Source organism: Bubalus kerabau, chromosome X (assembly GCF_029407905.1).
Source record: "Bubalus kerabau isolate K-KA32 ecotype Philippines breed swamp buffalo chromosome X, PCC_UOA_SB_1v2, whole genome shotgun sequence".
Classification (NCBI taxonomy): Eukaryota; Metazoa; Chordata; class Mammalia; order Artiodactyla; family Bovidae; genus Bubalus; species Bubalus kerabau.
This window is the reverse complement of record NC_073647.1, coordinates 130,922,399-130,949,248: the sequence shown is the minus strand read 5'-3', so window position 1 is coordinate 130,949,248 and position 26,850 is coordinate 130,922,399. Positions and strand designations below refer to the sequence as shown.

Genomic DNA, 26,850 nt, shown 5'->3' with positions numbered 1-26,850 from the left:
GTAAGAGGTTTTTTACTTTGATTTCAAAGAATAGAATTTTAGGCTACTGAGGTCTTCCAGATAGGCTTGCACATATGGGCCACCTGGAAATTAGATTCCAAAGACTATGGCAGGTTATGCCAACGCTGATGTTTTGTGGAACACATTTTTTGAACTACTCATGAAAATTAAATACTCTCCTTTGAATATTTTTCTTTATTTAAAATTTATTTTATTTATTTTGGCTGCAACTGATGTTCATTGCTGTGCTCAGACTTGCTCTAGTTGTGACGATTGGGGGACTTTTCCTTGCAGTGCACAGTCTTCTCACTGAGGTGGCTTCTCTTTCTTGCGAAGCACAGTCTCTAGGGCTCACGGGCTATAATAACTGAGGAACAGAGGCTCAGGAGTTCTGGCTCTTGGGCCCTAGAACTGGGGCTGAGTACTTGTGACTCAGAGGTTGAGCTGCTTTCAATCATGTGGTATCTTCCTAGATCAGGGATGGAACTCATGTCTCATGATTGGCAGGCTGATTGTTTCCCACTCAGCCTTTTTGAAACAATATATGAGGGATTACTATTTCCTGATCATAGTAAAAACTTTTGATTCTGGAGAATACTTTAAAAAACCTTGGCACTCAGGGGAGGCCCTGGTGTGCTGATGGAAATGCCTGTGGGTGTACCAGGCCCCCTGAGAATTTCTGAGGCGGTAGTCTGCGTATCATGGGTGAGAATGTGCATGACTATGAGGTGGCCACCTCTTGCTGAGGAGGAGATAATGCAATTTGAGAACACATCCTCAACTCTAGAGTCAGGGTCTACATTTGCCAGAGGAAAAAGTTCCTGGTTTTCTGATCAGAAGGTAATGAAAAATCTTCTTCAAAGAAACAAAAGTGGTCAGCTATTACTGTGCATTTACACATATGTGAGTGTGTGTGTATGTATATGTGGACCCTCTGGAAATTTGTAATGTGAAGGATTTCTGTTAATGTTACTCCTCTTTAGAGAGGATACATTTGAGAGTATCAACAGTGTTTCCTCACCCTCCGTTGAATGTCGCACACTAAGTCTGACATTTGTTTAAAGAAGTCATGAAGAAAACTACCTGTTATTTTCCAGGAGTTATAGTATGGTTGTTGTTGTTTCGTCATATGATTTCAGTTTCGATGCCTGAGGACAGTACGGAGATCACACCCATCGAGCAATAGAGAAGAAGCAGGGATGCCTGGCATGCTGCAGTCCAGGGGTTTCTCACAGAGTCGGACACGACTGGGCGACTGAACTGCAGAAGACGTATAGAAGCTGATGATCAGATGGAGTGACTGTCTCAAGACCCCAGATAAAGACTTTGAAGGCTTTGCATTGCACTCAGACATGCTGGAGCCCAAGCGTGGCTGAGAGTCCTGATGCGGAGAGAGTTTGCCGCTGTTGGGCATCCTGGCCTATGCCCGTCTGGGCAGCTCTATGTCTTCTCTGTGGCCAGCCTGACCCAGGGCAGTACGCAGCCACTACTGCCCAGTGGCCAGTGGAGGTATGCTTCTTTGCCTCTTGGGAAGACGATAACCGCACAGAGCGTGCCAGCCATGATGAGTGTGGCCAGAGCAGTTGCCGAAGGGGTGACATGGCCCGCAATATTTGCAAGGTTTGGAACACTGCAAGCAAGAGCTCCGCTGCCTCATCACAGAGGTGGACTGCAGACTCTCCCTCCTGTTCTAAAGCCAGGTGCTCCTTTCTGTTGCCTAGGACCAGCCTTTGAAGGGTTCTTAGGTTGTGGATACAGCTTGTCGCGGGCAGCCATGTTCTATAGCCGCCTGGGAGGGGGAGACCACCTGCCTTTTCCTGGTTGCGAGTCCAGCACAAGAAGCTTCTGAAAGTTTGCCCGAAAGAGGCCAGCTCAGCCATCCCCTCGCTGCAGACACACTTGAGTGGCCTTGGGAACTTCAGAGGCTGTGAAACTCCCCCAGGTCATTCACTGGTCCCAGGATCCCTGGTTCACCTGTGGGCTCTATTCGCCCTAGGGATAATCCTTCCTTCAGAGTTTCTCTCTGAGAAACTGTGACTTGCAGAATTCAGGGACAGAGATCCTGGCGTACCAGAGCCCTAGGTTATTGCCAGGAGTCAGAGACGACTTGGCAACTAGGCAAGCAGTGCCCACCCTTGCTTGCTTTGGAAACCTAGCTCAGTGATTAGAGCCCCTGAAATCCCCAGGCAGTGTGGGCAATCTTCTTCCAAGTAGACACAGGGAGTATCCTTTCAACCTGTGTGACAAGTTGCTCTTCGAGAAAGAAGACGAGTCCGAAGGCTTCTTTAGAATGGTGGCCTCATCCGTGGCCCTGGCGAGTTAGCTTTTTTCAGTTGCTCAGTCATGTCCGACTCTCTGCATCCCGGCTCCTGTGTCCATGGAATTTTCCTGGCAGGAATCCTGGAGTGGCTTGCCATTTCTTTCTCCAGGGAATCTTACCCAACCCAGGGATGGAACCTGTGTCTCCTGCATTGCTGGAGGATTCTTTACCGTCTGAGTCGCAAGAGTCCTTCGGGAAGGTTTTCTCTGAGAATAAGCAGAGGTGGCAATCCTGGAGGCAGCTGAAGGAGGCCCCAGGCTTGACAGAGTCTGCCCGCCCAGGCGAGGCTCACCGAGTTCTTTGAAGGTGTGCTGTCAGTTGCCCAAGCGTCTGAGAAGACACACCACTGTGAATGACCCTCTGGATTTCCTCACACCCCAGTAAGTGTTCCCTGACGTGGAGTGTGGCTGCCTTTGCCCCGAGAGCATGCTTTGTGAGGGCAGACAGAGGAGTGTGGGACCCGGCTGTCCACCCTGAGTCGGAGAGGCCGTGTGTCCCAGGTGGGGTGTGGTTGTCTGTGTTCCCTCGGGCAGAGGTGATGCTAGAGCTGCTCCTTGGAGGACAAGTGGGGAAAAGCAGGGAGGCAGACTGGAATTCCGCCACCGAAAGGGGCACCTATGAGGAGCATGTCTGCCTAGGTGCATGCTCGGTCAGCTTACTGGGCTGGGCTTGCCTTTTCACAGTATCCCCGTACACCGCAGCGGTATCTTGTACACGTTCGACGTAAACAGTGCTTACCTGATTTCACCTCTGTAAACGTGGATTTGCCAGTGACCCGCTGGGAAACTAGAGAGTCAAGAACCAAGAGTCTGCTGTCTAGTTACCCCAGTCGGACCCATCTCACCCATTTTCAAACACTGAAATGAAATGACTTCCAGTTGCATTCTAGATGTGAGCAATAGTATTTCAGCATCAATTTCCTTCTTACGTACATGTGGATGACAAGGTGTGTCATGTCCATAGTAATCTGAATCATTTGTGGATAGCCCGCCTAACCAACAGCATGGGTGAGATGGGAAGGCTCCGGAAATCGTTCCTCCATCATCCAATCCACTGGGCGTTGAGACAGGCCGAGGACACAGTCAGGTTATTTTTCCCTGATGTCGATTTCTGAGAATCTGGGAAGTCAAGGTTTCCTCATGCCCTCTGCTCAAGATGGTGGGACGATGTTCTTGAGCCGGATCTGCTGCTTTCCCACACGTCATCCCCAGTGGTTTAGAAACCCCCTTGGTCTCCCTGTATCATATTGCCTTGTATGAATCGATTCTCCTGGATTTAACAGGTGTGTTCCTGTGCTATTTGCAAGATGTCCCAAGGTTTCCTGTTTCCTGATAGTATTATAGACAAGGCGTGAAGGCAGTCCTTTCCTCAAACCTTGGCTCTCAGGGTAAGCCCAGGTGTGCTTGTGGCAGTATAGCTTGGGTGCCCCGGGACCTCGTAAGAGTTTCTGAGGAGGAAGTCTACGTATCATGGGTGAGAATGTGCACGACTACGACGTGGCCACCTCTTGCCGAGGAAGAGACCACACGCATTGAAAACACCTCCTCGGCTTAAAGTCAAGGTCTACATTTGCTGGAGGAAGACGTTGCTGTTTTTCTGATCAGAAGGTAATGAAAAAGTTTATTGAAAGAAGCAAAAGTGGTCAGCTTTTACTGTGCCTTTACAGATACGTGTGTGTGTGTGTGTGCGCGCGTGTGTGTATGTGAGTGGAGGCGGGGGCGGGGGGGACCCTCTGGGAATTCGTAACATGAAGGATTTCTGTTAATGTGACTCCTTTTTGGAGAGGATATGTTCGAGAGTATCAACAATGTTTCCTCACCCTCCGTTGAATGTTGCACACTGAGTCTGACATTTGTTTAAAGAAGTCATGAAGAAAACTACCTGTTATTTTCAAGAAGTTATAGTATGGCTGTTGTTGTTTCGTCATATGATTTCAGTTTCGATGCCTGAGGACAGTACGGAAATCACACCCATCGAGCAATAGAGAAGAAGCAGGGATGCCTGGCGTGCTGCAGTCCAGGGGTTTCTCACAGAGTCGGACACGACTGAGTGACTGAACGGCAGAAGACGTATAGAAGCTGATGATCAGATGGAAGTGATTGTCTCAAGACCCCAGATAAAGACTTTGAAGGCTTTGCATTGCACTCGGACATGCTGGAGCCCAAGCATGGCTGGGAGTCCCGATGCAGAGAGAGTTTGCCACTGTTGGGCATCCTGGCCTATGCCCGTCTGGGCAGCTCTACATCTTCTCTGTGGCCAGCCTGAGCCAGGGCAGTATGCAGCCACTACTGCTCCATGGCAGGTGGAGGTATACTTCTGTGCCTCTTGGGAAAATGATAACTGCACCGAGCGTGCCAGCCATGAAGAATGAGGTGAGAGCAGTTGCCGAAGGGGCGATACACCCCTCAATATTTGCAGGGTTTGGAACACTAAAAGCAAGAGCTCTGCTGCCTCATCACAGAGGTGGACCCCAGACTCCATCCTGTTCTAAAGCCAGGTGCTCCTTTCTGTTGCCTAGGACCAGCCTGTGAAGGGTTCTTAGGTTTTGGATATGGCTTGTAGCGGACAGCCGTGTTCTTTGGCCGCCTGGGAGGGAGAGACTGCCTGTATTTTCCCAGGTTGCGAGTCTAGCGCAAGAGGCTTCTGAAAGTTTGCCCGAAAGAGGCCAGCTCAGCCATCCTCTCGCTGCAGACACACTTGAGTGGCCTTGGGAATTTTGGAGGCTGCAAAACTCCCCCAGGTCATTCGCTGGTCCCAGGATCCCTGGTTCACCTGTGGGCTCTATTCGCCCTAAGAATAATCCTTCCTTCAGAGTTTCTCTCTGAGAAACTGTGACTTGCAGAATTCAGGGACAGAGGATCCTGGTGCACCAGAGCCGTAGGTTATTGCCAGGAGTCAGAGACGACTTGGCAACTAGGCAAGCAGTGCCCACCCTTGCTTGCTTTGGAAACCTAGCTCAGTGATTAGAGCCCCTGAAATTCCCAGGCAATGTGGGCAATCTTCTTCCAAGTAGACATAGGGAGTGTCCTTTCAACCTGTGCGGACAAGTTGCTCTTCGAGAAAGAACACTAGTCTGAAGGCTTCTTTAGAATGGTGGCCTCATCCGTGGCCCTGGCGAGTTAGCTTTTTTCAGTTGCTCAGTCATGTCCGACTCTCTGCATACCGGCTCCTGTGTCCATGGAATTTTCCTGGCAGGAATCCCGGAGTGGGTTTCCATTTCCTTCTCCAGGGGATCTTTCCCAACCCAGGGATGGAACCTGTGTCTCCTGCATTGCTGGAGGATTCTTTACCGTCTGAGTCGCAAGAGTCCTTTGGGAAGGTTTTCTCTGAGAACAAGCAGAGGTGGAAGCCCCGGAGGCAGCTGAAGGAGGCCCCAGGCTTGGCAGAGTCTGCCCGCCCAGACGAGGCTCACCGAGTTCTTTGAAGGTGTGCTGTCGGTTGCCTGAGCGTCTGAGAAGACACACCACTGTGAATGACCCTCTGGATTTCCTCACACCCTAGTAAGTGTTCTCTGTCATGGCGTGTGACTGTTTTTGATCCAAGAGTGAGCATACTGTCTTTCTGGACACGGATTTTTCGCACTCTGCTGTCCTCTTGAGTCGTAGAGGCCATGTGTCCCAAGTAGGGCTTGGTTTTGTGTATTCCCTCTGGCAGAGGTGATGCTAGAGCTGTTCCTTGGAGGACAAGGGGCAGAAGCAGGGAGGCAGGCTGGAATTCCGCCACCAAAAGGGGCCCCTATTGGAGCATGTCCGCCTTGGCTCATTTTCAGTCAGCTTATTGGGCTGGTCTTGTCTTTTCACAGTATCCCCATAGACCAGTGGTATCTTGTACATGTTCAATGTAGACAGTGCTTAACTGATTTCACCTCTGTAAATGTGGATTTGCCAAAGACCCGTTGGGAAACTAGAGAGTCAGAAACCGTAAGCCTGCTGTGTAGTTACCAGAGTCACACCCACCTCACCCATTTTCAAACAATGAACAGAAATGAATTCCAGTTGCATTATAGAAGTGTAGCATCAATTTCATTCATACGTATGTATCAACGACAAGCTGTGTCACGTCCATAGCCATGTGATTACTTTCGTGGATGTCCCACCTTACAAAACAGCATGGGTGAAATGGAGAGTCTCCCAAAATCATTCCCCCATCATGTAAGCCAACGTCCCTTGAGAAGGACCAAGGACACTGTCTGGTTGCATTTATGTGAGGTCAGTCTCTGAGAATCTCGGAAGCCATGCTTTTGCTCATGCCTTCTGCTAAAGATGGGCTGACGATGTTTGAGTCATGATCCCCTGATTTTCGACATGTCATCTCCAACGTTTAAGAAACCCTGTGGTCACACTGTATCACCTTCAAATGAACCACTTCTCCAGGACTAACAGGCATGTCCCCTTGGTATTTGTAACATGTGTCTCAGTTTATTTTCTGATAGTATTTCAGACAAGGCATCGAGGCAATATTTCCTCAAACCCTGGCACTCAGAAGAAGGCCTGGTGTGCTTGTGAGAAAGCAGGTAGGTGCCCCAGGCTCCCCTCAGAGTTTCTGAGGAAGTGGTCTGCATGGTGTGTGTGAGAATGTGCACAACTACGAGGTGCCCAACTCTTGCTAAGTTGGAGACCACGTACTTTGTGAACAACTGCTCTGCTCTAGGAGTCAGAGTCTGCATTTCCAGTGAAAAGGTTGCTTGTTTTGTAAATGGAGGGAAGAAAGCAATTTTGTTACGTGAAAGTAAAAAACAAAATACCATAAGATGTTTCGCTTACTGTGGCCTTGCAAATAAGCCTGTGTCTTATGCCATGGTCCACAAGGTATCCTGAGACGTTTGTTTCTCATTGTATTTCCGTTGGCTGCCTAAGCAACATGTCAAAGCATGTGCAGTCCTACAGGACAAAAGTTGAGGACTGGACAGAAGTCAGTTGTCTGAGGCCCTTGGTGCAAGGTGGGAGAGCTCCAGTGGCCACCTGGAAATGCAGGAGCCAAGACCTGGGCTGGAGGCCACGATGGGGAGCAGGTTTGCAACTGCTGGAGGTCCTGGCCTGTGCCCCTCTAGGCCTCTCATCATCTTCTCCATACCCAACATGGGCCACAGTAGTATGCAGCAAGAGCTGCTCCATGGCGTTTCTGATGTGTATCCTTACCCTACAGGGGAAGATGGTGAGTGCACCGTGCGTGGCCACAGGAAAAAAATGTATGGCGAGTGAATGTGGGTGAGATGCACCCTAAATATCTGCATGGCATTGAGCACTGAAAGCAGTCGCTCTACTGGCTCATCACAGAGTCTGACCCCAGACTCCTAAGTACCCCCCATTGGAAAACGACCGGCCCCTCTGTCTAACCAAGGACGTGATTGAAACGGTCCTTCGATTTGGGGAATGGCTTCCTCAAGGCAGCTGTATTACCAGCCTCTCGGGAGGGGGAAGAGAGTCTGCTTTTCCTTTGTGTCAAGTCAAGAGCAGGAAACTTGGCTCAGCGGGGCCCTCACTGCAGACCCAGGGGTTTGCCTTTAGCCTTTGCAGACAGGACGCTCTACAGAAGTGTTCAGTAGTCCAAAGACTGCTTTCTGGAAGGTTGGCCTCATCGGTGGCATGAGCAGTAGTCCTTCATGAGTGTTTCCTCTGAGAACAAGCAATAGGTGGCAACCCCGGAGGCAGCTGAAGGAGGCCCCGGGCTTGGCCATGTCTGCCCACCCAGGCGAGGCTCACCAAGTGCTTTGAAGAAGTGCTGTCAGCTGGTCGGGGGTCTGAGAAGACACACCACTGTGAAAGACCCTCTGGATTTCTGCACACCCCAGTAAGTGTTCCCTGGCATGGAGTGTGGCTGCTTTTGTCCCAAGAGTGTACTTTGTGATTGGGGACATGGGATTGTGGGACCCAGCTGTCCTCTGTGAGTCGGAAAGTCCGTGTGTCCCAGGTGGGGCTTGCTTGTGCGTGTTCCCTCGGGCAGAGGTGATGCTAGTGCTGCTCCTTGGAGGAGCACGTGGCGGGAAGCAGGGAGGTGGGCTGGAAAGCCGCCACCAGAAGGGGCATCTATGAGGAACACGTCTGCTTGGGCATGTGGTCGGTCAGCTTACTGGGCTGCCCTTGACTTTTCACAGTATCCTTGTACACCACAGCGGTATCTTGTGCACATTCAGTGTCGACAATGCTTAACCGAAAGCTTCTTTGGGAAACTACAGAGTCAGGAACCATGAGTCTGCTGTCTAGTTACCCCAGTCGGACCCATCTCATCCATTTTCAAACACTGAATGGATAGTATTAAAGTTGAATTCGTGAAGAATAGTATTTTAGCATCAATGTAGTTCATATGTACATAGTGACTACAATGTGTGTCAAGTCCGTAGCTATCTGATTACTTTGTTGACAGCCCAGCCTGCCTTACCATACAGTTTCCGTGAGATGGGAAGGCTCCCAAAATTGTTCCCCCATCATGCAGGTCAGTGTCCAGTGAGAAAGACCTAGGATGCAGTCAGGTTATGTTTCTGTGAATTTTATTTCTGAGAGTCTCAAAAGCAATGTTTCACTCCTGCCTTCTGCTAAAGATAGATGAATAATGTTTTTGAGTCACAATCCCCTGATTTACCACAGATCACCCCCCAAAATTAAGAATCCCCTTTGTTCTGGCTATTTCACCTTGAAATGAATCCGTTCTCCTGCAGTAACCGACATGTTAGCATTTTGTTTATAAATTGTCCCAAGATTTCTTATTTTCTGATAGTATTACAGACAGGGTGTCAATGCAATAATTTCCTCAAACCTTGGCACTCAGGGGAAGCCCTGATGTGCTTGTGGCAATGCAGCATGTGTGCCCCACGCCCCCCGTAGAGTTTCTGAGGAGGTAATCTGTGTCATATGGGTGAGAATGTGCATGACTATGCAGTGCCCAGCTCTTGCTCAGGAGAATAGCATGCACTTTGAGAACAGCTGCTCTGCTGTAGTAGTCAAGGTCTCCATTTCTAGCAAAAGTGTTGCTTTTCTTGTAAATGGAGAAGATAAAGCAATTTTTTATGTAAAATAAAAAATAAAATATGATAGGATGTTTAGTTTACTGTGTCCTTGCAAATTAGCCTGTGTCTTATGCTGTGGTCCACAAGTTATCCTCAGACTTTTGTTTCTCATTGTATTTCAATCTGGCTGCAAGAGGAATGTGTTAAAGCATGCCCTGTCCTACAGGACAGAAGTTGAGAACTGGACAGAAATCAATTGGCTCAGGCTTCTGGTGAAAAGATGGGAGGTTCCTCTGTGTACATGAAAAATGCAGGAGCCAAATCTTGGGCTTAATTTCACGATAGGGAGTAGTTTTCCACCTGTTGGAAGTCCTGGCTTGTGGCCATCGGGGCCGGTCATTGTGTTCGTGGCCAACAAGGGCTGTGGTAGTATACAGGCAGAGCCGCTCCTTGGCATTTCTGGTGTGTCTCCTTGCCTCTTGTGGAAGATGGTGAATACACCGAGTGTGCCCACAGGAAAAAAAATATGGTGAGTGAAGGTGCTGTGTGTGAGACATACCACAAATACCTGCGTGGCTTTGAGCACTGACAGCAACAATTCTGCTGGCTCACATCAGGCCTGACCCCAGACTCCATCTTGTTCTAAAGCCAGGTGCTCCTTTCTCTTTCTGAGGCCTGCCTGCAAAGGGTTCTTAGAGTTTGACAATGGCTTGTTCAAGGCTGCCATGTTTTCTGGCCACATGGGCTGGGGAGATAGTCTGCTTTTTCCTTGTTTCAAGCCCAGTGCCGGAAGCTTCAGGTAGTTTGCCCCAAAAAGGCCAGTTGAGCAGTTGCCTCACTGCAGATATGGTGAGTGACCTTGGGCACTTGGAGACCAAGAACCTCCCCCAGGACGTTCACTCGTCCAGGATCCCTGCTCCCCTGTGAACTCTACCTTCCCCCAGGCAGTAACCCTTTCTTCAGAGTTTCTCTCGGAGAATAATCAAGAGTTGACAAAGTCAGAGAGCCTGCAATGATGTTGCTTCTTGGCTGTTTCTGCCTGCGCACTGGAGCTTCCTAGTGTTCTGGAAAGAAGTGGTGCCGCCCGCTCTAAAGAACATAGCCTGCTACAGCCAGAGGAGAGCCGGTGGATTCCAGAGAAAACAGTGAGTCTCTCTCATGTGGAATCTGGTTGCTCGTCCTCTGGTGACATGCTTCATCCTGTGAAAAGAGCATTGCTGTGCCCTCTTGTTCTCACACATTAAATGTGTTAGTAGTTGCATCCTTTGTGCAGGTAATTTTAAAGGGGTGGCTTGAGTGACAGATTTCAATAATCTGTGATGCCACATTTTAGTCTACCATTTTTATGGATTATACATGTGCATAAAGGAAGAGAGATAAATCAAAACACTGATGTATTAAGACATGGGCCATTGCTTAATTTCAGAAATGTCAGATTAGTGGAAATGTTGCTATATATATATATATCATCTTTACATTTTTTAACCTTATTTATATAATTTATTTTTTATTCCAACTCTGAAAAATGGAATTTTAGTTTAATTTTTAAAGACGTAAATTTTTATTTAAATGTATATCCACCTAAAGTTAAATTTGCAGTTTGATAAAGAAAATCTCATAGTATCACAAACTTTACAGTATTCTGTCATAGAGAAAATATAAAAGTTTTAGGATTTTTTTAAGAAGAGGTGATTTACCTGCTTTTATTAAATAGGTCATGAAAGGTATATTCCAAAATTTTCAAAAGATAAATATATTTGTCTTTTTCAGATGTCTGCCTCAGTTGTAGGTTTAGTGCCTATATAGTGTATTTGTTTAAATTGCAAATGAGATTATGATAGTATAACAGGATGTCAGTTAAATAAAAAATACTACAATTTGGATGATAGGCTTACAAAACTGTCAGAAATAGATTTTTTTTATTGTTAAAATTGACTCATCCATATGTAAAATGCTCAAATATTTGTCATGGTGAAATGCATTTTTAAAAATATGTTTAATATTTATAAAATGGTTTTCTTTCCCAGACTGTCATATTGGATATTAACAAAGTATTATGCCCATTTAGGTATGTCTTTTATGTGGGGAATTACTCTGTAAAATATTGATAGTTTGTCATATTGGCCACTTAGTGAATTACTCATTTGAAAAATTAAATTGAAGAACCTTTCCTTCAAGTAAGTTGAGCTAAAGATGGACTCTGCTGCTGCTAAGTTGCTTCAGTCGCGACCCCATAGATGGCAGCCCACCAGGCTCCCCCATCCCTGGGATTCTCCAGGCAATAACACTGGAGTGGGTTGCCATTTCCTTCTCCAATTCATGAAAGTGAAAAGTGAAAGTGAAGTCGCTCAGTTGTGTCCAACTCTTAGCGACCCCATGGACTGCAGCCTACCAGGCTCCTCCGTCCATGGGATTTTCCAGGCAAGAGTACTGGAGTGGGGTGCCATTGCCTTCTCCAGATGGACTCCAGTGGACATCATTAGCTTTGCTTGTGCAGAAAATTACCAGTGTGTTGAAAAATCATGTTGCAGGTTTACTTTGGGCAAGTGTACTTCATAAAATCCCCATTTATGAGATTTAAGAAGAACCAGTGTCATCCGTGGTGCTGTGGAAACCAAAGTGATCCAACTGGGCCCAGTTCCACTGTCCGCTGGATTGATGTTAGATACCCTGATACTTGACTTAGCATGCATGCACGTTCTCTGATACTACATAAACATCTGTTTGTCAAAATTTGGCATCATAGCTTAATGTACATTGTAGAATTATGTCATCTGAATCTGCTACTCTCCTTCTTTCTGGAGTGTTGACTCCTAAGTCCTGTCGGATCTGTGGGAATTCCAGTGCTCTCCTTCAAGATGAAGTCCTGTTGAATCAGAAGCATGGAATCCAGTCTCCTTCAGCATACCTTTCTTCAGAATTTAGGCAACAGCCAGAAGGATGTCAGTGAGGATAACTTCACTTCAAACTGGTTGCTGCTGCTGCTGCTAAGTCGCTGCATTCATGTCTGACTCTGCGACCCCATAGACAGCAGCCCACCAGGCTCCCCCGTCCCTGGAATTCTCCAGGCGGGAACACTGGAGTGGGTTTCCATTTCCTTCTCCAATGCATGAAAGTAAAAAGTGAAAGTGAAGTCGTTCAGTCGTGTCCGACTCTTAACGACCCCATGGACTGCAGCCCACCAGGCTCCTCCATCCATGGGATTTTCCAGGCAAGAGTACTGGAGTGGGGTGCCATTGCCTTCTCTGTTCAAACTGGTTATTCTCATATAATTAGAGTTGGGGATCATTTAACACTGTTCAGTGGTAAAAAAGCCACCTGCAATGCAGGAGAAATGGGTCCAGTCCCTGGCCTGGGAAGATCCCCTGGAGATGGAAATGGCAACCCACTCCAGTATTCTTGCCTGGAGAATCCCCATGGATGGAGGAGCCTGGTGGGCTAGAGTCCATGGGATCCCAAAGAGTCAGACATGACTTGGTGACTAAAGGACAACAACTAGACCTTGTTTTCTTTGGAATCCTAAGTCTATAATTACAGCCACTAAAATCCCCCTGCAGTGCAGTAGTCTCAGGTCCAATCCCTGGGTGGAGAACATCTCCTGGGCAAGGAAATGGAAACCCTCTTTCATATTCTTGCCTGGGAAATCCCATGGAAAGAGGATCCTGGTGAAATGCAGTCCATGAGGTCACAAGGAGTCGGACATGACTTAGTGACTAATCAACAACAGCATATCATTTCCTCATCATACTGTCTGGGATCCACTAGACTACCCTCAGGTTCCATGTTTCTTTAGAAGGACCCAAAACTCATAAAAAGCTGTTAAAGCCTTGCTTCTGTTTCATGGCAGCACAAGAAGACTCATTAAAAGGAGCAACATGAAATAGGGTGGAAGGAGGAATCTAGGAGCAACTGGGTGCAACTGTGCCATCGTCCTGTTCACTGGCATCCCATTCACTGAACTGAACTCTGTCAACACTGACCTTTTTACTGGGTGTTGCCAACCAGGTAAGATCTCCCTAATTTTGGTCCATTAATCTGGAGAGTCCCTATGACTGATTTTATTAGCCCCTCCTTCTCCAGCACCAGTGTGATGAAGATCAAACTGATACAGGTGAAAGTCTCAGGTCTAAACCAACAGACACGCCCCCACAGTTACAATGATAATATCAACTATGTGGTGTGGCCCAAACCTTCAAGTTTTCAAAGATTCCTATCCTCGTGGACTTCTAAGGGCTCAGTGGAGCAGATCCATCCTCATTACTGGAGACCTCTGCCAGATACAGGTTTTCAGCCACTCAGGCCCACCAATATAGAATTTTTACAGCAGAGTTTATAAATTCATATTCTTATATATGGTACTTTTTATCATATGTAATTTATATTTTGAAATAAATGGTTGTATAACTATTGATAGTTTCTTTTTTTAATTCTAAGAATATTTTAATATTATAATGATATGAAAACATAGCAACAGAATACAAATAGAATTTAATATCTTATAATAATTTCCTTTGTCCTGGAGTAACATTCATTCTAACAATGTACTTTTCATATTCATTTGTTTTTTTCTCTTTTTTAATACTTCAATTAAAAATATTTATTTTATTTTTTATTTATTTTAATTGGAGGCTAATTACTTTACAATATTGTAGTGGTTTTGCCATACATTGACATGATTCAGCCATGGGTGTACATGTGTTCCCCATACTGAGCCCCACTCCCACCTCCCACCCCATCCCATCCCTCTGGGTCATCCCAGTGTACCAGCTCTGAGCACCATGTCTCATGCATTGAACCTGGACTGGTGATCTGTTTCACATATGATAATGTACATGCTTCAGTGATATTCTCTCAAATCACCACCCCCCCCGACAGCACAGAGTCCAAAAGACTGTTCTATACATCTGTGTCTCTTTTGCTGTCTCGAATATAGGGTTATTGTTACCATCTTTCTAAATTCCATATATATGCATTAGTATACTGTATTGGTGTTTTTCTTTCTGGCTTACTTCACTCTGTATAATAGGCTCCAGTTTCATCTACCTCATTAGAACTGATTCAAATGTATTCTTTTTAATGGCTGAGTAATATTCCATTGTGTATATGTACCACAGCTTTCTTATCCATTCGTCTGCTGATGGACATCTAGGTTGCTTCCATGTCCTGGCTATTATAAGTGCTGCAGTGAACATTGGGGTACACGTGTCTCTTTCAGTTCTGGTTTCCTCAGTGTGTATGCCCAGCAGTGGGATTGCTGGGTCATATGGCAGTTCTATTTCCAGTTTTTTAAGGAATCTCCACACTGTTCTCCATAGTGGCTGTAGTAGTTTGCATTCCCACCAACAATGTAAGAGGGTTCCCTTTTCTCAACACCCTCTCCAGCATTTATTACTTGTAGACTTTTGGATAGCAGCCATTCTGACTGGTGTGAGATGGTACCTCATTGTGGTTTTGATTTGCATTTCTCTGATAATGAGTGATGTTGAGCATCTTTTCATGTGTTTTTTAGCCATCTGTATGTCTTCTTTTACCATTGTAGCAATTCTTTGTATTCTAACGTTTCAGTCATTTTGCAGTGCCTACTGATATATAGTCATGATTATCAACATACCCACAAAATAATTTTGAGTATTTTCTAGTGTTTATATGCCTCAGTACCTATTTTTGTCTACTTCAGTTTATTTCAACTTTTAAGAATACTATTAAATATTTAGCGATAATTTTTATATTGGTAACATATATGAGAATATACTCGAGACTTCAGCAGGTATAACAAATTTATTAACCTGACAGAAAATGGAATAAGTGTTTGTATGAATTACAAAATTATTGTGAGAAGAATATATGATAAGTGGAAAAAACTATGACAAGTCCTTATGCATTTCTATATTAATAATTCAGAAAACAAGTATTTTTCTAGAAAAACTTTGGATTTTACTTTGCAAACGAGAAGAAAAGATGAATTCAACAGGATAATCTTTGAAAGAACAAACTGAACAAAGTAGAAAATACTAAGAAGACCTTTGTCAATAAAAATTCCTCCCAAACATTTATTTAGTTTCATATTTGTTGTTTGCTATTAACACTACCCTGTCCCCAAATTTTCGATTCTACTTTTAGGAACCACTCACCATTAATTTCATTCTAAGTTATTTTAGTGGAGTTCACCCTTCCCCACACACTAAGGGTAAGAATGCAAAGGCTCCATTGATCAATCCTTTATCCCCCTTCCCAAAATATTTGAAGTAGAGGTGAGCACATAGCCCATCTGGAATCAGTGTGAGGAGGTTTTTTTCTTGAGATTTCTGAAGAGATGAGGTCCTCTTCTGCTCCCTTTGCTAAAGTCAGGCCACATCGACTAGAATGGAGTTTCTCATACTTGCTCTGTATTAGAATTGTCAAGGTAGCTTTGAAAATTTTTGTTTCCCAGTTCCTCCCTCATTTCAAAGTGATCACAGTCACTGGTTGTAAAACCGGTGCTTCAGGTTTTTTCAAAGAATCACCTGGGGATTCCACTTATTAGAAAATTTAGAAAACCAGTGATCCAGGGAAGAGTGTTCTCAAGCTTGGGCAGACATTCTTTGGCTTGGTTGGCCCAATCTCACCCTGTGAATTTATTTAGGTAGGCTTTCTCTAGGTTAGATTGAGAATTTGCATCTCTACCTACCATTTAGCTGAGGCTGATCAAGGACCACAGCTTGAGAATAACTACTCTATGGCAAGATTTGGGTATGCCGTTGAGAAGGGTGCTCTACTTTTGAAAAGAGAGAAGTATGAAAAAATATGTTTTTAGGCTAGAATTTTCAGGCTACTGATCCCTACTGGATTGTCTGATTGGGTGGAACACCTGAGAATCTGCTTTCTAAGAAGATTCCAGGCCATGGTACTGATGGTTTCAGGAATCACTTCTTGAGAACTACTGCTCTTACGCAACATCTTGAGGCTGAAATTTGTTTAGTATAACTAATAAGAACTACTATGTTATATGCCAAGAGTTATACTAAGGCTTTGTGTATGGTATCTCATTTCAGTTCACTTGCATGGAGAGCATTGAAGTATCTCGTCATCAAAAATATAGTGGCGATCAGAATTAAACTACCTTTTGAAGCCTCCAGGCCAAGAGGCGGCAGAACTCAGATTGGAACCTAGAAAAGCAGGACCCCAAATCTGTGCTCTTACGCACAAGGAGGAGGAGGTTTCACACCAGATGAAGGTGCCTACCCCGTGTCCTTCTTGGCAGGTAAACTCTTTCTTGATGGTAAGTTGCAGGCCACAGCAGTGTGTAGCCACAACTGCTTTGTGGTTTCCCTAGGCCCACTTCCTCACCTCTTATTAGAGAGGATGTATCTACCCATATTGCCTATAGGTAAAGGTGGTATGAGTGAAGATATTGGCGGCTAAACATACCCCTGAAATCCTGCATTGAACTGAATAATGAAAGCAGCAGTTTTTCTTCCTTGAGAATTTGTTGGAGATGCTAAAGTCTGAATCCATACCTCCAAAATACCCCTATATTTAAAGTTAGTGGCAGGTGATCTTACAAAAGAACTGGGCCAAAACTGATTCTGCAGGCATTAACCTGTCACTCAACTAAGCAGTATAAAAGAGTTGAGGTGAAAGACGGTGCAAAGACTTGCCACCCTGACAAGGCATTTTCTCCACACACATTAGAGGAGAAAGATAGCTTTCCCAATGTTTCAGGCCAAGTGCAGGGGACCTCAGAAATTTTGCCCCCATCCAGGCCAGCTCAGCAGTAAACTCATTACAGACACAGTGAGTGGTCTTCAAACCTCTAAAAGAAAAGAGGCTCCCCGAGAAAGTCTGCTCATCCCAAAATAGCCATTTGGTTGCTTGGTTCAAGATATGACCAGAGATGATCTATTGTTAAAAGTATTCTCTGAAAATAACAAGGCAAAAGAAAGCTGGAGTAACTAACAGTTGTGGCTCTTTCTGCATGCACATTTTAGGCTCCCAGAATGACAGGACAAAGCGATACTGGCTGCTCTGGAGGCTCTGAAACTTCAGTGGTGAACAGAGGATCCTCTGGTGTCAAAAAGCACAGCAAGTGTTATCCCACATGCAGTCATTGGGGCTCTCAAGTGTTAAGCATGCAATATAATCACCGGGGACGTTGTTCAAACTTAGCTGCTGGACACCTCCTCTGTCCCCAGAGTTTCTGACTTAGTCCATGTGGAGTGGCGTCTTGGATTTTGTATTTCTAACAAGTAGCATAGGTGATGTTGGTGCTGTGGTTTGGGGAACCACTGTTTAACATCTAGGGCTACTATTCGAAGGAAGGTATTCTGAGAATTAAGCCAACATGGATAAATTGGGACCCTAGATATTCTTGATGATGTGGTCTGAGTGCCTACTGTCAAGAATGCCAGAATAGCAGGAATCTCACCATTTTTCTTTTAATTTAAATGAAATAAAATAATTCCATTTCAATGAAAGCATCCAAAGCAAAGTAGAATTTTAAATGATAACTTGTTTAAATGTGTATATTCATTTAGCTTAATTAAATTTGTCATTTAGTTAATAAATTGATCCTGTAACCAAAAGAATACCCCCCAAATCTGTAATTACAGAGTCCCTTAGGAACTGCTGTAATTTTGTTTCATGAAAAAAAAAAAATGTTGGAAATACGGCAGACTACTGCAAGAGTAAGTTTCAAAATTTTGCAGAAGAGAAATGACTTTGCCTATTCAAAATGATTCTTACTGAATCATATAATTAATTCCTCAAAGCCAATATTTATCAGTGATACATACATTAATTTGCAAGGAAGAGTTCAAGTAAATTGATTTAATTAAAGTACTATATTTGAAGGCTAAAATATTTAACGATTTTTAAAATATGAACTAGCATTTTATTTTATTTTATTTTAATTTTATTTAGGAGTAAAAAGGTTGACTCCATCCCTCACAAAAGAATGAAGACTTGTTCTCCCTAGATTCATAACTTCAACAAGTTGCTCTTAATGAATACATTTTTTTTTCAATTCCTATATTCCCATTTTAGTGTTTTGACATTTCTTTCACTTATTTTTGCCTTTAATTAAAGTTATGCTTCTCTTTCCTCAGATAATAACCCCTGGGTGAGTGAGACTGTTGGTGTTCAGTTGCTCAATCATGTCTGACTCTGTGACCCCATGGACGGCAGCACGCCAGGCTTCCCTGTCCTTCACTATCTCCTGGAGTTTGCTCAAAAGCATGTCCATCGAGTCGGTGATGCCATCAAACCATCTCATCCTCCGATGTCTCCTCCTCCTGCCCTCAATCTTTCCCAGCATCAGAGTTCTTTCCAATGAGCTGGCTCTTCACGTCAGGTGACCAGAGTATTGGAGCTCCAGCTTCAGCATCAGTCCTTCCAGTGAATATTCAGGGTTGATTTCCTTGAGGATTGACTGGTATGATATCCTTGCTGTCCAAGGGACTCTCAAAAGTCATTTTCTTGCACCACAGTTTGAAAGCATCAGTTCTTTGGCTCAGCCTTTTTTATGGTCCAACTCTCACATCTACACACGACTACTGGAAAAACCATAGCTTTGACTATATAGACCATTGTCAGCAAAGTGATATCTCTGCTTTTTAGTATGCTGTCTAGGTTTGTCATAGCTTTTCTTCCAAGGAGCAAGCATCTTTTAATTTCATGTCTGCAGTCACCATCTGCAGTGATTTTGGAGTCTAGGAAAGGGTGGGTGGGACTAGTGGGATGTAATCTCTTCCTTTAGAGTTCCACACTTAATAGATGGTTATTGCATGTTTACTGAATAAAAATCACAGTGACATTTTTTGACCATTTGTATTACATCACAAGTAAAGATTTATGTTTCAGTCACCATGGACATGGTTTTTGTGAAATGGTCTAACATGATTTTTACCATGTCTAAAACAGACAAGTGATTAGTATCTAAATTATTTAAGAAAGAGCTACAAATATAAACATATAATCTCTAATAGATAAGTAAACAATTTACAAAACAGGAAATCCAAAATGCGAAAATAGCATTGGTAGAGTTGCTCAAAGTATACTATTCATTCCCAGAATGTTAATTGAAACAACAGTGAGTCAATCAGAATTTGTAATAATAACAAATTGGCAGCATTTAAACAGCTATAAAATGCCAGGTTTGAGTGAGGATGAGGATGTATTGTCCTATTAGTACACATTCTGTGGAGCAATCATGCAGTACATTATCAAGCTAAATGTATGTGACCTATGATCTAGCCATTCTACTATGCATGTTTCCCAGGGAAGTCCTCCTGTAGGTCCATGAGGAAAAAGGCAGGATGATGTAAATCACTTTATTAGACCTTGCCTGGACTGCTCTTCTGAAGATATCCCCATGGTTTATCCTGTCTTCTTTTAGGTTTTAAGTCAAATGAGATCTTCTCAGTGAGAGTTTGTTTGACCAGTTTATTAATTTGGGGATCTTTGTCTCATTCCTCAAAAATCCTTATCCATCTCCCTTGCCTTGTTTTACTCCATATATTTTCCAACACATGGAATATGCTTTGCTTATTTACTTTTTACATAGCCTTATTATAATCTAAGCAACATTTGTTGTTGCTAGATCTCCAGTGGTGCAAGGAGTGCCTGACACGTAATAGGTGCTCAATAATTTTTTGTTGACCAAATGAATTCAGTCCTAAGAATCTTAAGACTTCAAATACAGATGTGATGTTGCACCTTTCCCAAAAGATGCAGTTTCTCTGGGTCTTGAGGTAAACAGATCAAAGTATGAGCTTATCCTGACTTTATTTTCCCCTGTGCCCTATAACAGAGATAAAGGGAAATGGAAAGCTACTCCAGATTGGTTGTAAAGATTCAGAAGAAAAGTTTTTGTTCACATTCAGGTCTCATAGCCTATGAAATCTCTTTCAATTATTACCATTTAAGAGAGTACCTAAACTGAAGTGTTTTTAAAAAAGCACATTTTAGTTTTCGCTGGTTGCTTTTTTTTTGCCAGAGAAAGCCAACATCTGGCAAACAGGGTTCTGTAATTAACTACCATAGTGATTATTCTATCTGTAGTCCATACTCACGTGCCACTCTCTGAGGCACACTCACAAAGAGAAGTGGACAAGAAAAATTCCCTCAGTGGGCATAAGAGGGTGTGTACTAAAAATTCTCTCCACTTCCAACCATTACCATTCTTATTCATAAAGAAATGATACATGCTTGGAGCCAGTAACCACTATATGTTAATTCCTCTTTACTGTTTTTCTAAATAAAATATACTTTAAAAAATTACTGTTATCCCATTTTTTTCCCTGCAATAATATTTCAGGTGTGTTGAGGTGGTTAAATTGGTTATTTTTCACATAGGCTTTATCTCATTGCTAAACTGTATTTATAGAATGATCTAATTATTAGAGTCTAGTACAGCAACGACTCTTTTAAGAACTTTCTATTTCAATAGATCTCTAGACTTCTCTTGTAAAGAAAGGAGCAGTTTTGGTCACCTCTTATCACATTGGCATTAGGCAGGGTTACCTCAAAATAGGTTAAAGCTAACCTATTTAAAGCTATTAAAAGGTCTGATTGAATTTACTGAAGGGTTTATATAAGAGGTAAGGACAGGGTTAAGAGGACCAAACAGAAGTGCTGGAACCCTGAGAAAACCACAAGCCACAGTGGGAATCCTTTTACTTCCCCAAATACTGGGAGGCAGGGGGAGGAAAAGGTGATTCAGGAGCCTTTCATAGTGTCAGGAAGGAATATATGCAGGAAGATAGGGTTTTAGAGGAATAAAAGTAGCTAAAACCCAATAAAACTGCAATAGCATGTACTACCAAAACTGCCTGTAACTCACTGCAGACACACAAGCTCTCTTCCTAAACAAATAGAGGACAGAGTGAACTGCAGGTTCTGCCCCGGGAATTCCCTTCCCCATGGTTTAGCAAGGCTCTCCCTCAGTGAGGCTGTGATGTAGGAACCTTGTGCTTCTAGCTGCCTCCAGCATGCAGGCAAACTCATTCACGAGTCAGATCCATGCTTTATCTGACTCCTGTCTGCAGGAATGCCCCCCTGGAAGCCAGAGATGTGGGTTGGAGGGAGAGGTCGCTAAGCCAGAGTAGTGGGGACATTAAGAGCCCGTGCTCCTCTTAGTTACTTCTGCTATTGAAGCTGCTTGGATCCGGTATCCTGTTTCATTTTCCTTTAAAGAAATGGAATACTCATAAATTCAAATGTATGAGAATATGGGTCAGATAGCATGTAAATCTGCAATGGGAAGCTGAGCCCACCTGGGCACTTGATTGTCCATACTCGGATGTTCATTCTCGATTGAGGTCTAGAGCCAATTAAGGGTTGATGGTCAACTGCTGCTGGAGGAGGTCAAGAGGATGTGACCTCTGATTGACTCTCCAGGTGTAGCCTGGCAGTCGGAGGCTCCACCCCTTCTGGTGGTGGTGGTGGTGGGAGGTGTGTTCCGCATGCTGCTCCCAACAGCCGGAGCCATTGCAAGGCGCAGCCCTGAGAGAGTCGGCTATGTTGAGACCATCTGGATTTGCGGCTGAACCCCGTTGATGCGGCCACAGAAGCTTCTAGGATGCTGGAGGGCCGGCATGGAGATCTCATTATGCGGCACCCAAGACAAGCCTCGGGGGTAAGTTCCTTTGCTACTTTGACCTGCCACCTACCAATCTGGAGTGGCCGTCTCTTTCTTCAGTCTCCCTGGCCTCCTGGTACGGGACTGTGTTGCAAACCAACAAACATGGACAAGTTTTTGGCAGAATATAGCATAGCCCTCCTCCAACAGACGGGGTGTCTGACTTTTGTTGTGGTTTGCCTACATGCCACAGACACTTGGAAGCATCCTGAGGTCATGTGCCAAGGCGTTCTGAATGCCAGCCTGAGCTGACTGTGAACTCTCTCTTATTTTTAGCCTTACTCAAAACCAGCTAGCTTCTGAGTTACCTAAATTCTTCAGAAAAGCAGTCATAAATGTGGAATGTATGACTGCAGAGTTCTAAGAACTACACTGCTTGCTTCATTGTGGAAAAGTTGAGTTGCTGGAACTTGTTTCTCACTTTAGAGGGACTATCCCCATGTGCCATAGATTAATGGATGCCTAGTAACTTCAGTGATGTGGCCGATAGGCCTATATTTTGGCATCTAGGGAGCTGGCTACCTCTTTGTGAAAAGATTCAGTTAGCAAGATCAGTGTAATGGGCCAGAGGGATGCGAGTAAAACCCCAGCAGCAGAGCATTGTATTTTAAACAAGGCAGCGATGCTGTCCTTAGAGAAAACAAGGAACTCAGACTGCTGCCCTTGGCAGGGGAAAGCAAACTTCTGATTTGCTGTACTGATACGTATCGAGAAGAGTGTTTGTTGGGTTAGCTCTGTATTAGGTGTCAGTGTTGAGATGCCCCAGCACTGTGAAACAGGCCAGTTAAATGAGATTCCTGATGCTGCACCTTTTAAGTTTTTGCAGGGGGCACCAGTCTCTAAGGGGCTTCCCAGATGGCTCAGTGGTAAAGAATCCACCTGCAATGCAGCAGACACAGGAGATGCAGTTTCAGTCCCTAGGTGGGGATGATCCCCTGGAGTAGGAAATGGCAACCCACTTCAGTATACTTGCCTGGAGGATCCCATGGACAAAGGAGCCTGGTGGGCTACCATCCATAGGGTCGCAAAAAGTTGGACATGCCTGAGCACATGACACACACAAGTGGCACTAATCTTTGAAATCCTCTGATGTGGTAACGTGTTGGCTGACTATTTTGGAAGACAGACACAGTTCCGCAGTCGTCAAATTGGCTCTTCTTTTCTTAATAGTTCTTACTCCACGCATCCAGGAAGCAATGTGAGATTTCTCCTAGATACTTCATAAATCTTTGCCAATATCTCTTCAGTAACTAAGGAAATAAGCACAGACTAAGTCTGTGGTCTGTCTGAACCCACTGTTAGGTGGATGTAGCCCGAGATTCATTCTGTATGTGATTTCCCTGAGTCTACACTTTGATCAGCGGATCAAGGTGGCATTACAACTCCCCAGGAATTAGCGACAGTTCATACCTAACATCTAATAGTTTGCCAAAGTTTAGAGTTTTATTTTCCCCAGCGCCCATACATCCAAGTAAATGGCTGTCATTCCCTCTAGGAAGAGGCTTGAAGGAGTCACTGCAGTCAATCCTGGCTGCATGGCACAGTCACCATTCAATATGACTTGGGCTCCCAATCAGTCAAGGCACTCTGGGTCTTTGAACTTGACTTGAATGTAGGATCTGGGTAAATTTACCCACTAGGGTGATGCATCAGGCTTCCACTTGCTCTACCAAGAATTTGAAATATTACTAGAAGGTTAGCCTAAAACAACGTTCCACTAACCATTCCACTGGAATTTAGGATCTGGTAGTGTTTTATCTTTGTTTAGGAAACCTGAAATTGTCCTTACTTCTTAAATCTACTGAATTACTAAATATCTTTCAGTTGTATGAAGTACTGCTTTACTTTTATGATTCAGTTCCATCATTTCAGTGGGAAGGAGGGAGAAGGACCACCATATGATAATTTTATTGATGACTATTTATTCATTTGCCAACAAATATTTATTGAATATCTACTACCTGCCAGACAGTGTTCTAGGTACTGGAAGTGAAGCAGTGAGTAAATCAGGAAAAATACTCCTGCCTTCATATACAGCTTGCATACTGGTGTGTGAAGACCAACAGTAACCAAGATAAATAGGTCAAAATATATTGTATGTTAGATGATAACAATACAAAGTAAAACAAACTACAGAAGGGGAATAGAAGTGGTGAGAGAGAAGAGTTTGTACACTTGAAATTTTGAATGGGTTGGCCAGATATGTCCTACCTGTGAAGGTGACATTTCATTGAAGACCTGAAGGAGGTATGAGAGTGGGCTCTGTAGGCATCTGGGGTCAGAATAGTAAGGACAGAAAAGAGCAAGTGTGCCTACACCTCAAGGAGGGAACATGCCAGGCACGTTTCAGAAACAGGGAAGACTAGTAAGTGATGCATAAATAATTGAAGAAATATCTATTTAAGTATTAGTAATGGTTAACATGAACACTAGTAGAATTCAAAACCATTTGTACTTTTTCATCATTAGGCAAGATGAAATCAAAATCAAACAAGTTTCTCATAACTGAAAGCAACAAGGGAACGTTGAATGATACAAAGGAATGCTTACAAAGTAGGCCAAATGTAACTGTACTTTGTGACCCCTGATCTGTAACACGATATGACTGTGTGTGTGCTCAGTCGTGTCCGACCCTTTGCAACCTCATGGACTCTACGCTGCCAGGCTCCTCTGTCCGTGGCATTTTACAGGCAAGAATACTGGGGTGGGTTGCCATTTCCTAGTCCAGGGGATCTTTCCAACCCAGGGATCGAAACTGCATCTCCTGCATTGACAGGCAGCATCTTTACCACTAGTGCCACCTGGGAAGCCCTATAACACAATATATCATTTTGAAATAAAATGTAAAGCAGCAAGGAAAGTCACCAAAAGGAAGCCCTATAACACAATATATCATTTTGAAATAAAATGTAAAGCAGCAAGGAAAGTCACCAAAAGGTTTTCTCTGAGTTTTGGGCCTTGAGTTAGAAAGATCTTCCTCCTTTTCCTTTTCTGTACTGTCTAGTGTCTACAGTTTTGCTTTGCTTTCTCTAAAGGAACTAAATACAGGCCTACCTCATTTAATTGTGCTTTGCTTTGTTTTGCTTCACAGATACTGCCTTAAAAAAAAAAAGTTTAAGATATGAGGCAGCTCTGCATGGAGTGTCTTTTGGTACCGTTTTTCTAACAGCATTTGCTCCCTTTGTGTCTCTGTATCACATTTTAGTAATTCATTTTTTTTCATTAGTATTATGTTTGTTATGGTGATCTGTGATCATTGATTTGATGTTACTGTGACTTTGTTAAGATTCAGATGACGGCCCACACTTTTTAGCAATAAAGCATTTCTTAAGGTGTGCACATTTTTAAAGACATATTGCTACTGCACATTTAGTACAATACAGTATAGTGTAAGCATAATAACTTTTATATGTGTTGGGAAACCAAAACATTCATGTAACTTTATTGCAACACTCGATTTACTGTAGTGGTTTGGAACCACAGTATTTCCAGGATCTGCCTCTATAACAGTTAAGGGCTAAGGATTTGAATCAGACCTGAGTTGAAATGCTGGAGCTACTTGATCTACTGTTACCTTGGCTAACTGTTCATATCATAAATGGAGATAAGGATAACGACTTTATAGGATTGTTTTAATACTAAAGGTGGTACTGTTTTTAAAGGTGTTAATATAGTGCCTGATTGTCACAAATACTCAATGGTAACATCATTATCAATCAAAAGTATGGCTCTTGAAATCAAATACTTTTTAAAAAGTTATTGGTTTAACTCAAACAATAACTCAGACATGTTAAATGACACCTCTCATCACTCAACTTAAAACAGAGATCTCAGAGTAATTTCTACTCAAAACTCCCTTCATGGATATCACTTTTTTGTTGTTATTGGTTTTTTTTTTTTTTTCATCTGTGGTGAGAACACTGAGGATCTATTAATACTTTCTTTGCAAATTTTGAGTATATGATACAGTATGATTAACTCTAGTCACCATGTTGGGCATTCAATCCCCAGGACTTACACATCTTACAGGTAACTGAAAGTTTGTTCTCTTTGACCAGTTTCTTTAACAGTTCAAACAAAATCCACCTTCTGGTTGATAAGTGTATAGATAAGAAAAGATGTTTATTATATTTACAAAAAATAGTTTTTCTTACTTTAGGAGTGCTACATGACTTTTATAGACTCTTTGGAACAGGTGGGACATCTGAGGAAAAATATGTCAAAGATAACCACTATAATATGTATATGTTTCTGTCCAGTATTTTATAGTATGTATTTAAAAATTTTTTTCTTAATCTGAAAGATGTTTAAATTATGTAGTTTGATTAATGCAAAATAACACTTTTGAAATGTCTTAGTTTTTCATAACTTAAGCCAAATGTTCATGTTATTTTTTTAACTAAAAGAAGCATTTAAAACATTAAATAATAGATACTTAGATTTAGGTTCCAATAAAATTGGAATCACATTTTATAATATGACCAGTTCTTCAAAAATTGCTCTTGTATAATACCAGACAAATAATATTTCAAGATAAAGTTTAATTAAATGTGTTTTGTTAGAATTTTAATCTAATTTCTTTCATTTTCTTCTATAAGATTTTAAAATGTAAACATAAAAATGACACACTAACCAAGAGAAACTGTAATCCTTCCCATTGTTTTCAAGTGCTTATTCCTAGCTCATGCGAGTCTGTCAGCATGTTTTCAGTCTAATCTACCAAGGCCAGATGCACTCTGGAGGTATTTCTTAATGGAATTTTCAGGGGAGTCAATGCTATTGTACAGTAGACTAAACAATTTGATGACCAGCACATTCAGAATATATATTATGTAACTTCAGAGAACTTGGGAATGCAGAGGCTCCTTTCTAATGCTAAGCAGTATCTTTGGCCATCCTTTCTGAAGAAATAGAAAAAAGAATTTTGATGACTTATTTCCAGTTAGACAAACTGCAGATGAATGGTGAGTG

At 43.1% G+C, this 26,850-nt stretch overlaps 1 long non-coding RNA gene and 1 pseudogene across 6 annotated transcripts in view; both read left to right on the top strand.

The window, feature by feature from the left end:
• The window catches only part of LOC129640269 (uncharacterized), a 76,385-nt gene extending 57,336 nt beyond the window's left edge, over window positions 1-19,049 (top strand). Inside the window, exons 2-12 of one of the 6 annotated variants that reach the window (XR_008708714.1) lie at window positions 1,140-2,700; window positions 3,603-3,927; window positions 4,258-4,692; window positions 5,550-5,820; window positions 6,753-6,833; window positions 7,466-8,110; window positions 10,208-10,408; window positions 13,111-13,268; window positions 16,295-16,476; window positions 17,231-17,926; window positions 18,347-19,049. This is a non-coding gene — a long non-coding RNA (uncharacterized LOC129640269). Of the gene's footprint in view, window positions 1-1,139; window positions 2,701-3,602; window positions 3,928-4,257; window positions 4,693-5,549; window positions 5,821-6,752; window positions 6,834-7,465; window positions 8,111-10,207; window positions 10,409-13,110; window positions 13,269-16,294; window positions 16,504-17,230; window positions 17,927-18,346 lie in introns of all 6 variants that reach the window. The other 5 variants (XR_008708713.1, XR_008708712.1, XR_008708710.1 and 2 more) reach the window with 5 other exon arrangements.
• Window positions 19,050-20,852: 1,803 nt separating this feature from the next.
• The window catches only part of LOC129640268 (melanoma-associated antigen B3-like), an 84,438-nt pseudogene continuing 78,440 nt past the window's right edge, over window positions 20,853-26,850 (top strand).